The 11,597-nt window shown below is 41.6% G+C and overlaps 1 protein-coding gene across 1 annotated transcript in view; it reads left to right on the top strand.

The window, feature by feature from the left end:
- The first annotated feature begins 5,385 nt into the window (after positions 1–5,385).
- The window catches only part of LOC119420725 (MAP/microtubule affinity-regulating kinase 4), a 61,600-nt gene continuing 55,388 nt past the window's right edge, over positions 5,386–11,597 (top strand). Inside the window, exons 1-2 of the mRNA XM_037688155.1 lie at positions 5,386–5,580; positions 7,387–7,440. The gene's annotated coding sequence lies outside the window, so the exon portion shown is untranslated. The remainder of the gene's footprint in view (positions 5,581–7,386; positions 7,441–11,597) is intronic.

Raw genomic sequence — 11,597 nt, 5'->3', positions numbered from 1 at the left:
GGACCTGCTCGCTGAGAGGCAGCAGCTCTACCAGTTGCGCCACCGTGCTGCCCCAGTGTATTATAATTAATCATAAATGGAATTGCTTGTGTTCACATCAAGTTGCTTGGATGTATAATGATTTGAAATCCACCATTATACAGAACGAAAGATTATTCACTAGTGTGACAGCTGCCAGCAAAACCCGAAGGTCAGACCGTGCAATGTTCAGAGAAATGAGGCTCTTCTACTCCACAGTTCTCATGTTGAACAGTTGAATGAGGTATTTCCCCGACTGAAGGCAGCAGCAGCAGTTGCACCTTCATCCTTTACCTTTCAGCTTTCAGCAGCAGAGCTCTGAGGAAGATGATGCTAAAACAAAAACCAATCTGTTTCTGGTGTGGACAGCAGCTGTGTTCATACGAGTTCACACGCACTTGTTTTGTTTTTTGAGAGGAACATCTGGTGGAAGGACTGCAGCAACATGTAACCTCCACAGCTCCCGACCACACTCATCCACCGGCGGTTTGCAGCGTATTCCAACATCTGGAAGTCGGTGCAGCAGTCTGACAAACTTGAAGCTTTCCACTGCCACCAGTCTGCCTTGCAGACCCTCAGCTGTTCCACTTGGTTTGTTGACACAGATGCTGTGTGTGTTCAGTGTTGGACATGTACAGAGACCACAGCAGGTCCATTCAGTCATTCCACACATTTCTTCTGAATCTGAGCCATCCATCCTTTTACCCATTTATACTTTTCATCAGGGCTTAATTTGTAAACTGATTGATGCTGAGGGGTGGGGGGGTCCATGGGTCCTTTCACAGAAAATTTTGAACAACAGATGCCATTTCCTGCATTTGGTGTATTTTAACGGGTTGTTATACATCAGCATTTACCTACATTTGTAAACTCTTAATAAAAGTTCTGTTTTGAAGAGGAACAGCAGGTTGTGTGTGAATAGAGCACCTCTGATTGTGTCAGGTGTCCTAACCCCGCTCCCTCCCCTCACTTTGCAGTTCGGAGCCGAACTCTTCTCGGCTGAATTCAGTCCTCTTGCTCCAGTCTCGTGGCACCGTTTGAAGCACCTGAAGGCTTCAGTTCTCTGTTGTTCAACTAAGGACCATCCATCCATCCATTTTTCATTAAAGTAAATTGGACTGTCTTTTTGACATTTTGATCGCTGTTGTTATTTTGACAAATTAGCATCGTTGATTTGAAACATAATGAGAAAACACATCAAACATTTCTCTTTGTATGGATTTATTTTTACAGTGAGCTTTTTTATTTATTATGTCTGAAATGTAGCAGGAGTTCAGACACCTGCTGACGTTCTGCGCGTGCTGTGTAGAGCTGTCTGGTACGTTTCTGTGCGTAACGTGCACCGTCCACAGGGCATTTATTTATTCTGTTGAATAAATGATTGTTTCTGTTTCGAGGTTTGAGAGGAGGAGAGGGGGTGTTTTCAGTGCACAGCCGCTGAGTAAGGACAATATTTGTAGAGGAGAGAAGGACTTCGCACAGAACCTCCGTGCGTAAATGTGACTGTCCCTTCTCTCCTGCTCCTTGAGGGAGCGTGTAGCTGGTGTGCTGCGGTTGGAACATCCACTCCACAGACTGGGCCCGCCGGGCTGAGGGCAACGTCTCCACTCTTTGTATTTTTTAATAAATAATCAAAATAAAAATGCGCAATGACTTTGGACTTTTAGAGGTGGAGCTGCCGGATCTGAACAAAGAGTTGCCGGAACAGGACGGGTCAAAATGAGAGAGTTCCTGGATCTTGTTCCGGCAGGATCCTGCTCAAATTAACCTCTGCTTTTCACATTGTAGTGAAGCTAGTACCTATCTCCAGTTGTCACTGTGTGAGAGATGGAGCCAGGCCTCTCATCCATCACAGGGACACCTGGACAGGTCTCCAGTCCATCACAGGGACACATAGAGACAAATGGTAAATGGACTGTACTTATAGCTCCTTTATATCTGATCAAGATACTCAAAGCTCTTTACAACAATCTGTCCTCATTTACCCATTCATACAGCTCTATACTAGATCCCTACAAAGCTAATTGAACAAATCATTCTAAAGAGACTAATCAGAGCTTTATCACATTCATACACTGATGGCACACTCATCAGAGGCTATGAGGGGTTCAGTGTCTTGTCCAAGGACACTTGGGCATGTGACTGCTGGTAGATTCAAACCCCCAACTCTTGCATTGGAGGACGACTGCTCTAACCGCTCAGCCACAGCGGCCTAACAAGCATTCACTCTAGCTCTCACCTAGGCACAATTTAGAGTTACCAATCAACCTCCCTCTGGGGGAGGAAACCCCACACATGCACAGAGAGAACTCCACCCAGAAAGGTCCCTGGCTGGGATTCAATCTGGCGACCTTCTCGCTGAGAGGCAACAACTATACTAGCTGAGTCACCGTGCCACTGTCCCATAATGTCCCACAGTGTAAAATGTTTTTTGTAACTGCGTTACACGACTGGAACATCTGAGGGCAGTATTCAATCCAATTCAGTTTATTTATAAAGCACCAAGTCACAACAAAGTTGTCTCCGTGCACTTTACAGGAACATTCACATAAAAGACTATTAGTAAAGTTCTCCATCTAAAGAAGCAGCAGACAAGTTGAATCTTCACTTTATCCTGAGCAAGCACAGTAGAGACAGTGGGAAGAAAAACTCCCTTTAACAGGAAGAAACCTCCAGCAGAACCAGCTCAGGACAAGAGACCATCTGCTTTGACCGGTTGAGAGGACAGGAAGGAGAGACAGACGAACACAGAATGGTAGGTCCAGGTATACGTCCAGGTCCATGTATAGGTCCAGCTATAGGTCCAGGTGTCCCTGAAAGACAAACACATGTTAAAGATAGAAAAAATAATTACAAATATAAAACAGGTTGAGCAGAGTAAGTAAAGACAGTAGCAGAGTGAAAAGTGTGGTCAGTTTGTCCTCCAGCAGTCTAAGCCTACAGCAGCAGAACTAAGGGACAGCTTAGGAAACCCAAGCCGACCCTAACTATAGGATTTATCAAAAAGGAAATTCTTGAGCCTAGTCTTAAATGTTATGCAATGTATGGTATGTAATGTATCATCTCTGCTGCCGGAGACTGCACTCAGTTTTCTTCCAGAGAAGAACGTGAGAAAAAGAGCAGCAGAGCAGCAGAAGGCTGAAACTGAAAGTAGAGATGTTCAAAGATCTGAGAGCTGAAAACAAAACGTTTCACACAGAACTCCTCCTGGGCTGGAGACATGCAGCTTTAAGGACGTTTCAAAACTAAATTCATTGTGTTGCCTCATTTGTATATTCTATTTGCACAGAAACATTCTATCAATTTAAATGAGGTCTCATAGGAGAATTTAATTAATTAAATGAATTAATAAAAATCAAACTTTAATTTAAATTCTTAAGTAATTTCTTAAGTATTTCTTTATTGTGACAGTCACATCAGGTAAAATGATACATTTCAGATTTGCTGTAATTTGCCATGAATCATCCGGGTGATCTTCACAGGTGTGCAGATTCAAGCAGGTGAACTGCACCCACGGTTCAGCTAAAGAATTCATAGTTGAAGAAAAAATAATGTCGGGCTAGCCGACTGGTAAAATAATCTCTAGCTGCAACCGTAATGGTTGAACATGGAATTCATGGCCCTGACGGTGTGAACTCTTGTGGTCCTGTTTTCTTCTGAACGTTTTCCGCATCGTTCTTGTTCCACAGTTTCTGTGCCATCTCAACAAGTCGTACATTAATACGTTCAGGAGAAGGGTGCTATTACTTTTGGTATTTGTGCAACTTTAGCTTTTTGAAACATTTAGCCTTTTCTGCCATTTTTTTCTCATAGATAATGAGTTGAGCTCATTTGACATCCTTCTTTAGATCTGTTTACAACCTTTCACATTTTGTTCTGCTTCAGCTTCCTTGTGCAAATGTAAACTTTTTTCAGCTACTTTCAGCATTTTCAGCTGTTTTGTGACCCATTTAGATTCTTTCTGCCAACTACAACATTTTTGTGCTTCTAAATTTTTTCTGCTAGTTTCAGCTTGTGAAGCTGCAAGATGTGCAGCAAGTTTCAGTTATTTTAGCTTCTATTTAGCTGTTTTTATGCTAATTTTAGCTTTTTCAACCAATTCCACATTTTTTGCACTCATTTAAACTTTTTTCAGCCTAATTCAGCAAAAATGTGCTCTCTCCATTTCCTTCATCTAATTTAAGCCTTGCTTATTTAGCTACTTTTCAGCTGGTTTTTCGTTGTTGCTAATTTCAGCTTTTTTTCAGGTAATTTCCACCTTTTTGTGCTCATTTCTGCTTCTTTCAGCCTAATGGAGCAAAATGGGTTCTTTCTTCTAATTTAAGCTTGTTTTACCTTTTAATGAAGCTTATTCTGATTCTTATCAGCTCCATTTTTAGCATTTTCAGCTAATTTCAGCTGTTTAAGGTTCTTGTGCTAATTCCTGCTACTTTCAGCTTCTTTCTGCTGTAGGGAAAGGCTGGTCTGAACACCTTTAGCAGGGTTTATACTCATTCCAAGTTATGTACTAACTGTTGACCGGCCTCAACCATAAAAATTATATAAACGTGAGTCCTTGTAACAAATTTAATCCCCCTCACTCGAAGAAAAGACAAAGAATCTGGTCATTTAAATACACAATTCTGTGACGTTTATTTTTAGTTTTGAATAATGACAATGTGAAAATGATGGCAAATGTGAAATATGGATGAATAACCGATAGTGTTTCAGAAAGTGAATGATGTAAATAATAGACTTTGAGAAGAGGTATTCAATTTGGACTAAGGTTTCAGCTGTAACGTTAACATTTAGGTAAACTTTATCTCAGACTTGTGAACTAAATGATGTCTAAGAAAACTCAGTTGGCGCTTGTTGTTTCATCATCAGCAGGAAGATGCGTCATCCTACCAGGAGACGTCCATCTCTCATAATTTAAAAATCTACATCAAATCAGTGCAAAAAAATAAAACTACAGTTGACTGGAAACTCAACACTTCTCTTTTAGAAAATAAAGCAGTGGAAGAAAACATTGAACAATAATCAAGTATTGGAATAGAGTTTGGAGTCAGAAGACATTTAGTAAAAACTGGGAACTCTTAAAATATGAACTTAGAAAACTGTTCGTAAATATGAACTTTATAATAAAAGGGGCCAAAATGAAACTGCGACAGCTTGTAGAAAAGCTCTCAGTTCAAGTTGAGTTTGTCAACGAGTTTTGTTTGGGTGTGTGTGTGTTTTTTTTGGGGGGGGGGGGGGGGGGTGTCAGATCATCATGTTGTTCTAGCTTTCTGCTGCTTCAGGGTGGGATGTTGGCATTGTTGGTATTCTGAGAATTCTCCCACACACACTTTTCTCTAAAACCCTCCCCGTTTTGTTTTCTGTCAGCATGTGTTGCTAGGGGCAAGCCGTTCAGACAAGGCCACGAGCCAGTCCAGCCGCTCTCTGGGGGCCCGCTGCAGGAACTCCATCGCCTCCTGCTCCGACGAGCAGCCACACATCGGCAACTACCGTCTGCTCAAGACCATTGGAAAGGGAAACTTTGCTAAAGTCAAGTTGGCCCGCCACATCCTGACCGGCAGGGAGGTGAGACGGGTGGAGGGTGGTGGGGTGATGGGGTGGGGACACAATAAGATGTTTTTCCCACATGGTTTAGCTGCAACTTTCTGTTCTGTAAGGTTTTTTTTACATTTTGAAAAAGTTGTTTAATTTTTCATAGTTATTTTTTTCTGCATATTTTTATATTTCATAAATTTCTAAAAACACATGAAACCTGTGTGAATTGCTACCCCCCGTTTATTTTCCTAATCGTTTCATTTGCTTGACTTTGTATTTTTTGTTTCTCATAAAATTGTCTCGTCTCCTGTGTGGAAGTTTTTTCTATTTCAAGTGTTTTATCATTATCTTGCTAGACACTACAGAAGATAATTTACCATCATTACTGTACGTTTATTAATCCTAAGTTGTAGTGGTTAATAAAATAATACTGTATTAAAACATGAATTAACCCCTGTTTATCCACTTACAGCTCATTTGTTCCACACAACAGCAGGTTGTCCAGATTGAGAACCTTCTTGCATGTATTTATATTTAGCAGAAATATAAACCTACAGGAGTTCAGTTAGTCTCATAAAATGTTCCATTCTAAATTAGGTGTCATCAACTGAAACAGTGAGGGCTGTAGGTTTCCAAATTCTACCATATTTTAATATGTTTTTGCTATAAACTTTTTATTTTTCTTCCTGTAACCTTTGCCTTGGGTACTTCCAGGTCAAAGGTCACAGTGGGATCAGTGAACACATCAGTGAGTTTCAGTCCCAAACAAGTGATCACCATGACAGTCTGCCTGTGAAATGAATCAACTGGATCTCAGTCAGACTAAAATCAAGTGTTTATTGAGCGTGGACTTTAAAACAAACCTGCTGGTGTCAGATCCCACAGCCGACCGTCAGAGAGACTTCACACTGTCAGTTGAAGAAAAATGGTGATAGTGTAAATGTTATAGTAATGCAAATACAACCACAGATGTGACATCATGTTAAACAAGGACAGTGTTTATTTAGGGCTTTGCCAAAACCAAAGAACTCCATTTACTCTGCAGGCCTCAGCAGGTTAAAGGTTAGAGGTCATGACCTGGACAGGTTGAGGAGAAAACCTCTTCTGTCTAAAAACAACATGGCAGTGCAATTTAGGTTTGTCACATTTTATCTGAAGGAACCACAAAACTTCAGGAATTATAGGATCAGTGGACAGGTGTTTACCCATAATGCACAGCAGCAAACAGATATCAACACCTTATACCAACTGTTAGCACAGTGGTGGAGGGTTGAGTGTTTGGGCACCTCTGTAGAGCAAAAGATCCTGGAGTCCAACGTGAGACGATCCGTCCAACAGCTGAAGCTTGAACCAAACTGGGTCATGATGCAACAAGATAATGATCCCAAACGGCAGAAACACACTTTTCTTTCAGAGTTACTGACCAGCACTAGTTTATTATGCAGGGGGGGGGGGGGTGGTGGTGCCAAGGTTAGAGAAGGTGAGCCTGTGATTGGAAGGTCGCCGGTTCAATTCCCTGGACTGACAACATCAAAATATGGGTGGGAAAGGTGAAGCACCCACACCTGCCTCCACCCTCAATTGCCCCACCATCTGCTCCCCTGGGCGCCCTAGATGAAGCTCTCTGCTCCACACAGAGGCTGTGGTCGCTCGGTGTCTGTGCTTGTGTCAGGAAGGGCGTAAAAACAATCGCCAAGTTTTCATAAGGGAGCGGCTGAAAGAAGAACAAGAGAGTTTATTATTCAGAGTTTTATCTTTTGTGTTTGTTTCAGAGGATAATATTAGAACATCATTACTTCACATTTCCTTATCAAAATGTTCTTCATGTTTCTTCAGGTTGCAATAAAAATCATTGACAAAACGCAGTTGAACCCAACCAGCCTACAGAAGGTAAGTCTGACTCGTTGTTTGGAACTCTTTATTTGGGAATAAATCCTGATGTTTTCTGGATTTAAGAGCTTCCAAGTATTTTTGTTTTGTTAAATAAACTAATGTACCATGGGGGGCTCTGACAAAGGTATTAGCTATTATTAGATTATACCTATTTCCTCCCACTGACGCAGCTAGAAGCTGATGTAGACAGGACTCATGTGATGTGATGCTGTTTGGCAGGTGCAAGGACCGGATAGGAGACCTCTGCTCCACCAATCAGCCCTCTGCTGGCTAATCATGGTCCTGCGGGGGGGGGGGGGGGCGGTGTTACTGATCCTGAGCACTGTCACCCATCTTAGGTTTTCTTAATTTATTTTTCACATACACTTGTATCTGTAGAAAAGAAAATCCAATGGAATGTTTTCTGTTCTGATCTGAACAGTGAGAGGAGTTTCTAATTTCCTGATTTCCTTTAGATGAGACGTGCACTGGATGTGACACATGAAGACCAGTGGAGGTTTGGTGTCCCTGCAGACAGCTGCATAGCTCACAGTTGGGTCAGGATGCAGGAGGATGTCCTCTATTTGTCATCCTGTAAATATATAATGGGGGAGTGGTGGCGCAGAGGTTAGAAGATGGGCTTGTGATGGGAAAGTCATGGAACTAACTCATTACAGTCCTGGTTTTATGATGGAAAATGGACTTTAACTTAACTGGCACAAATGGATTAAGCTGAGTTCTTTTCTGGCTGCTGGTGGAACCTTCAGAGCCACTGGCATCAGACACATTTGTAATGTGGGGGTGACACACTGGTGTGTGTGTAGTGGGGGTCAGAGGGGTCTGGGGGTCCTCCCCCAGAAATTTTTGAATACAGCAGATGCCATTTCCTGCATTCTGGTATATTTTAACAGGTTGTTAAACATCTAGTTTTACCTACATAAGTAAACACTGGAGTCAATAACTATTTTAGAGAGCAACATGTAGCCTGACCAACAACTCTCCTTGTGTGAATAGAGCACGTTCCACTTCTCTTACGCATCCTAACCTCAAAACTACCAGAAGTAACGTAGCGCTAAACTAGCGGCACGCAATACAGATGTGCTAGCTAAGATGCTACAGACGTAGTGCTCCACATATACATATATATTTTGTGCTCCGCTTTTTCATTCATACAGGTTAGTCTCATTGAGCCACGAGGACTGATTTACAAGGGAGACCTGTTTTAAACAAAGAACACAGATGAGGTACAGACAACAATTGACAATCATATAAAAAGCATATAAAGTGAAAAAGTAAATAGAATAAATGAAATGAAAACTAAACAAAAACAGCTACATTATAAAGCGATGTAAAATACTAAAAACAGGAACATGTCTGCGTTGGTTTTTGCCATGAACTTAGCAGATGTTTGAAGAAACTTAGTGAGGTCAAGGTCGAGAGCTTCAGATATTTTTGCAAGGTGTTCCAGGAAACAGGAGTGGAGTAGGAGAAGGCCCTTTTGCCAAGTTCAGTCCGCATTGAGGGAACAATGATGCCCTGAGAACGCACACTGTAGCTGCACTAACGGAGTGACATGTATGAGGAGATATATGAAGGCATCAGACCAAGAAGTGATTTAAAGATGAAAATGTACCAGTGATAAAGTCTGCGTGAGGATAGGCCTGTCGCAATAAACAATAAATCAATTAATCACTTGATAAATGAAAATGATCGACCTCGTTTTCATTTATCGGCTTTATCGTTTCTTCGTGTCTCTCTTTCTACTGAAGACACTGGATGATAAGGCTCAACTCCGGTGCTCTTCACTGACCCCTCCCTTTCTCTTTTCTCGTTAAAATCCATTTTAACCATCCAAAATCTTGTTTTTGGATCGTTAAAAGCAGCTAAGCTGAGAAGTTAAGCTACGAGCTAAGCTAACAGGCCGACCTCGGGAAAAAACTTCCGTCTTGTTGAAACTCCTAAATTCATGGTTGAAGCCCGTGCCTTTGTGTAAAAAGTTAGTTTTTCTCTGTAAAAAGAAACTGAGAACTTGTTTACTGATTTTTTTAAATTAAAAGCTTTGTGTGAAAAATGCTATGCTGAAGAGCTCAAACTACACCAAGCGGCCGCCATTTTGAGAACCGAAAAAAGCAAGGAGAGACAGCCCATGTCACGTCAAGGGGCCTCCCTTCCATTTTACTTAAAGAGAAACACTCTGCTCGCTCCATCACTATCCATACTTCGGTTCAAACATTCTTATACTGCCATCCAGTGGTCAAAAAAGGTACTATGCTCAACATAAAATTAACCAACATTTCTTCTTAAATTTGACAATAATTACTAACTATTGCCAAATTTCAAACAAAATTATCATTTATCGCAATAATTTCTGAGACAATTCATGCCCAGCAAAATTTGTTATCGTGACAGGCCTATGTGAGGGTAAATGGTAAATGGACTGTACTTATATAGCACCTTTCTATCTAATCAAGATACTCAAAGTGCTGTACACAACAATCTGTGTCCTCATCTACCCATTCATACATCACTCTACTAGATCTATACAAAGCTAATTGAATAAATTCTAAAGAGACTAATCAGTGCTTTGAGATCACATTTTTACATCGATGGGACACACATCGGTGGCAATGAGGGGTTCAGTGTCTTCCCCAGGGACACTTTGGCATGTGACTGCTGGTGGATTTGAACCCCCAACTCTTGCATTGGAGGACGACTACTCTAACCACTCAGCCACAGCCGCCACGGTAATGACGACCAGTTGACTGATGAATACATGGTGCAGTGATGTGCACGATAGTTACAGTTGAGCTTCTCATGCATGCTAACCTCACCCCGTACCCCCGTCAACAACTGCGTTGCCTGCACTAACGTAGCGCTAAGCAAGCGCACAACACACGTGTCTCCCCCCTGTGAGCATCCTGCTAAGGCAGATGACCTCTGGGAAACACTGCATGCAGTGTTGAGAATTGTTGTAGGTAACCAGGGAAACCTGGAGTGGATTTTTAGTGGTTTGAGTATTCTCCTTATAATCAAGTGGAATAAGTTCATTCATGAAGAAATTGAAGCAGCGCTGGGTAAACTAATTCTTCATGGCACATGTGGGGGCCTGTGAATGAATATTTTTTAAATGTGAGGGGGACATTTACCCTTCACATATAATTGTTGCAATGCCTATGTTGGGAGCAGAATTTAAGGAGAAGCAACTGATTGAACAGAGATGTTCAACGTGAACCTAGTGGAAGAATAAAGGCACTTGTATTAGTAAAATCTGAAGGATGTGGGGGTGTTCATTGTTCTTCCATGTATGTGTCAGATCTCAGCTTCTCTGAAGCCTGAAGAAGTCTGAAATGACATGCGGGATTTTAAAGCATGTCTGCACTGAAACCTCCATTAAAGCAGTCTGTCACCATCTGCTGGAGTTAAACTACAGGCAGGGTGAGCTGAACAGTCACTGAACGTGATCATCCATCACTGTCTCAGGTCTGCGGATGAGGGTCCAACACAGGGCTGGAGAACCGGTCTGTGCTGAAGCCTTGATGGGTCTGAAACCATAGCCATACAGTCAGGAGAAACAATTTATAATTATGGGGAAGGTTTGAATGATACACTGGTGCAATACATATCCCAGGATGCTGTGCAGTACAGACGGAGAAGCTGGGAAAAAGTCTGGTTGTAATACATGGGTTGTTATGGCAACAGTGATGAAAGACACTGCTGGAGAAGGCTGCTAGAAGAACGAAACATGAGAGATTGGAGGGGGCAGAAGAAAACTAGGAAAGGGTCAGAAAAGCTTCGAACAGAGTATTTTTTGTTCGTTTGGGAGAAAAGGTTGGTTTTTCAGCAATAATTATTTAACATGTTAATTGAACTTTTAGGTAAAAGAGGAGAGTGACAGGTATTTATCTCTGTACTGTAAACATGTACATACAGACACACTACATGTACATACAGACACACTACATGTACATACAGAGACACAGTACATGCACATACCGACACACTACATGTACATACAGAGACAGTACATGCACATACAGACACACTACATGTAAATACAGACACACTACATGTACATACAGAGACACACTACATGTAAATACAGACACACTACATGTACATACAGACACACTACATGTACATACAGAGCCACGCTACATGTACATACAGAGCCACGC

The sequence above is a fragment of the Nematolebias whitei genome, chromosome 14 (genome assembly GCF_014905685.2).
Source record: "Nematolebias whitei isolate Nwh7 chromosome 14, NemWhi1, whole genome shotgun sequence".
NCBI classification, from domain to species: Eukaryota; Metazoa; Chordata; class Actinopteri; order Cyprinodontiformes; family Rivulidae; genus Nematolebias; species Nematolebias whitei.
Note: the sequence above shows the minus strand (reverse complement) of the source record. Positions and strands in the feature narration are given on the sequence as shown.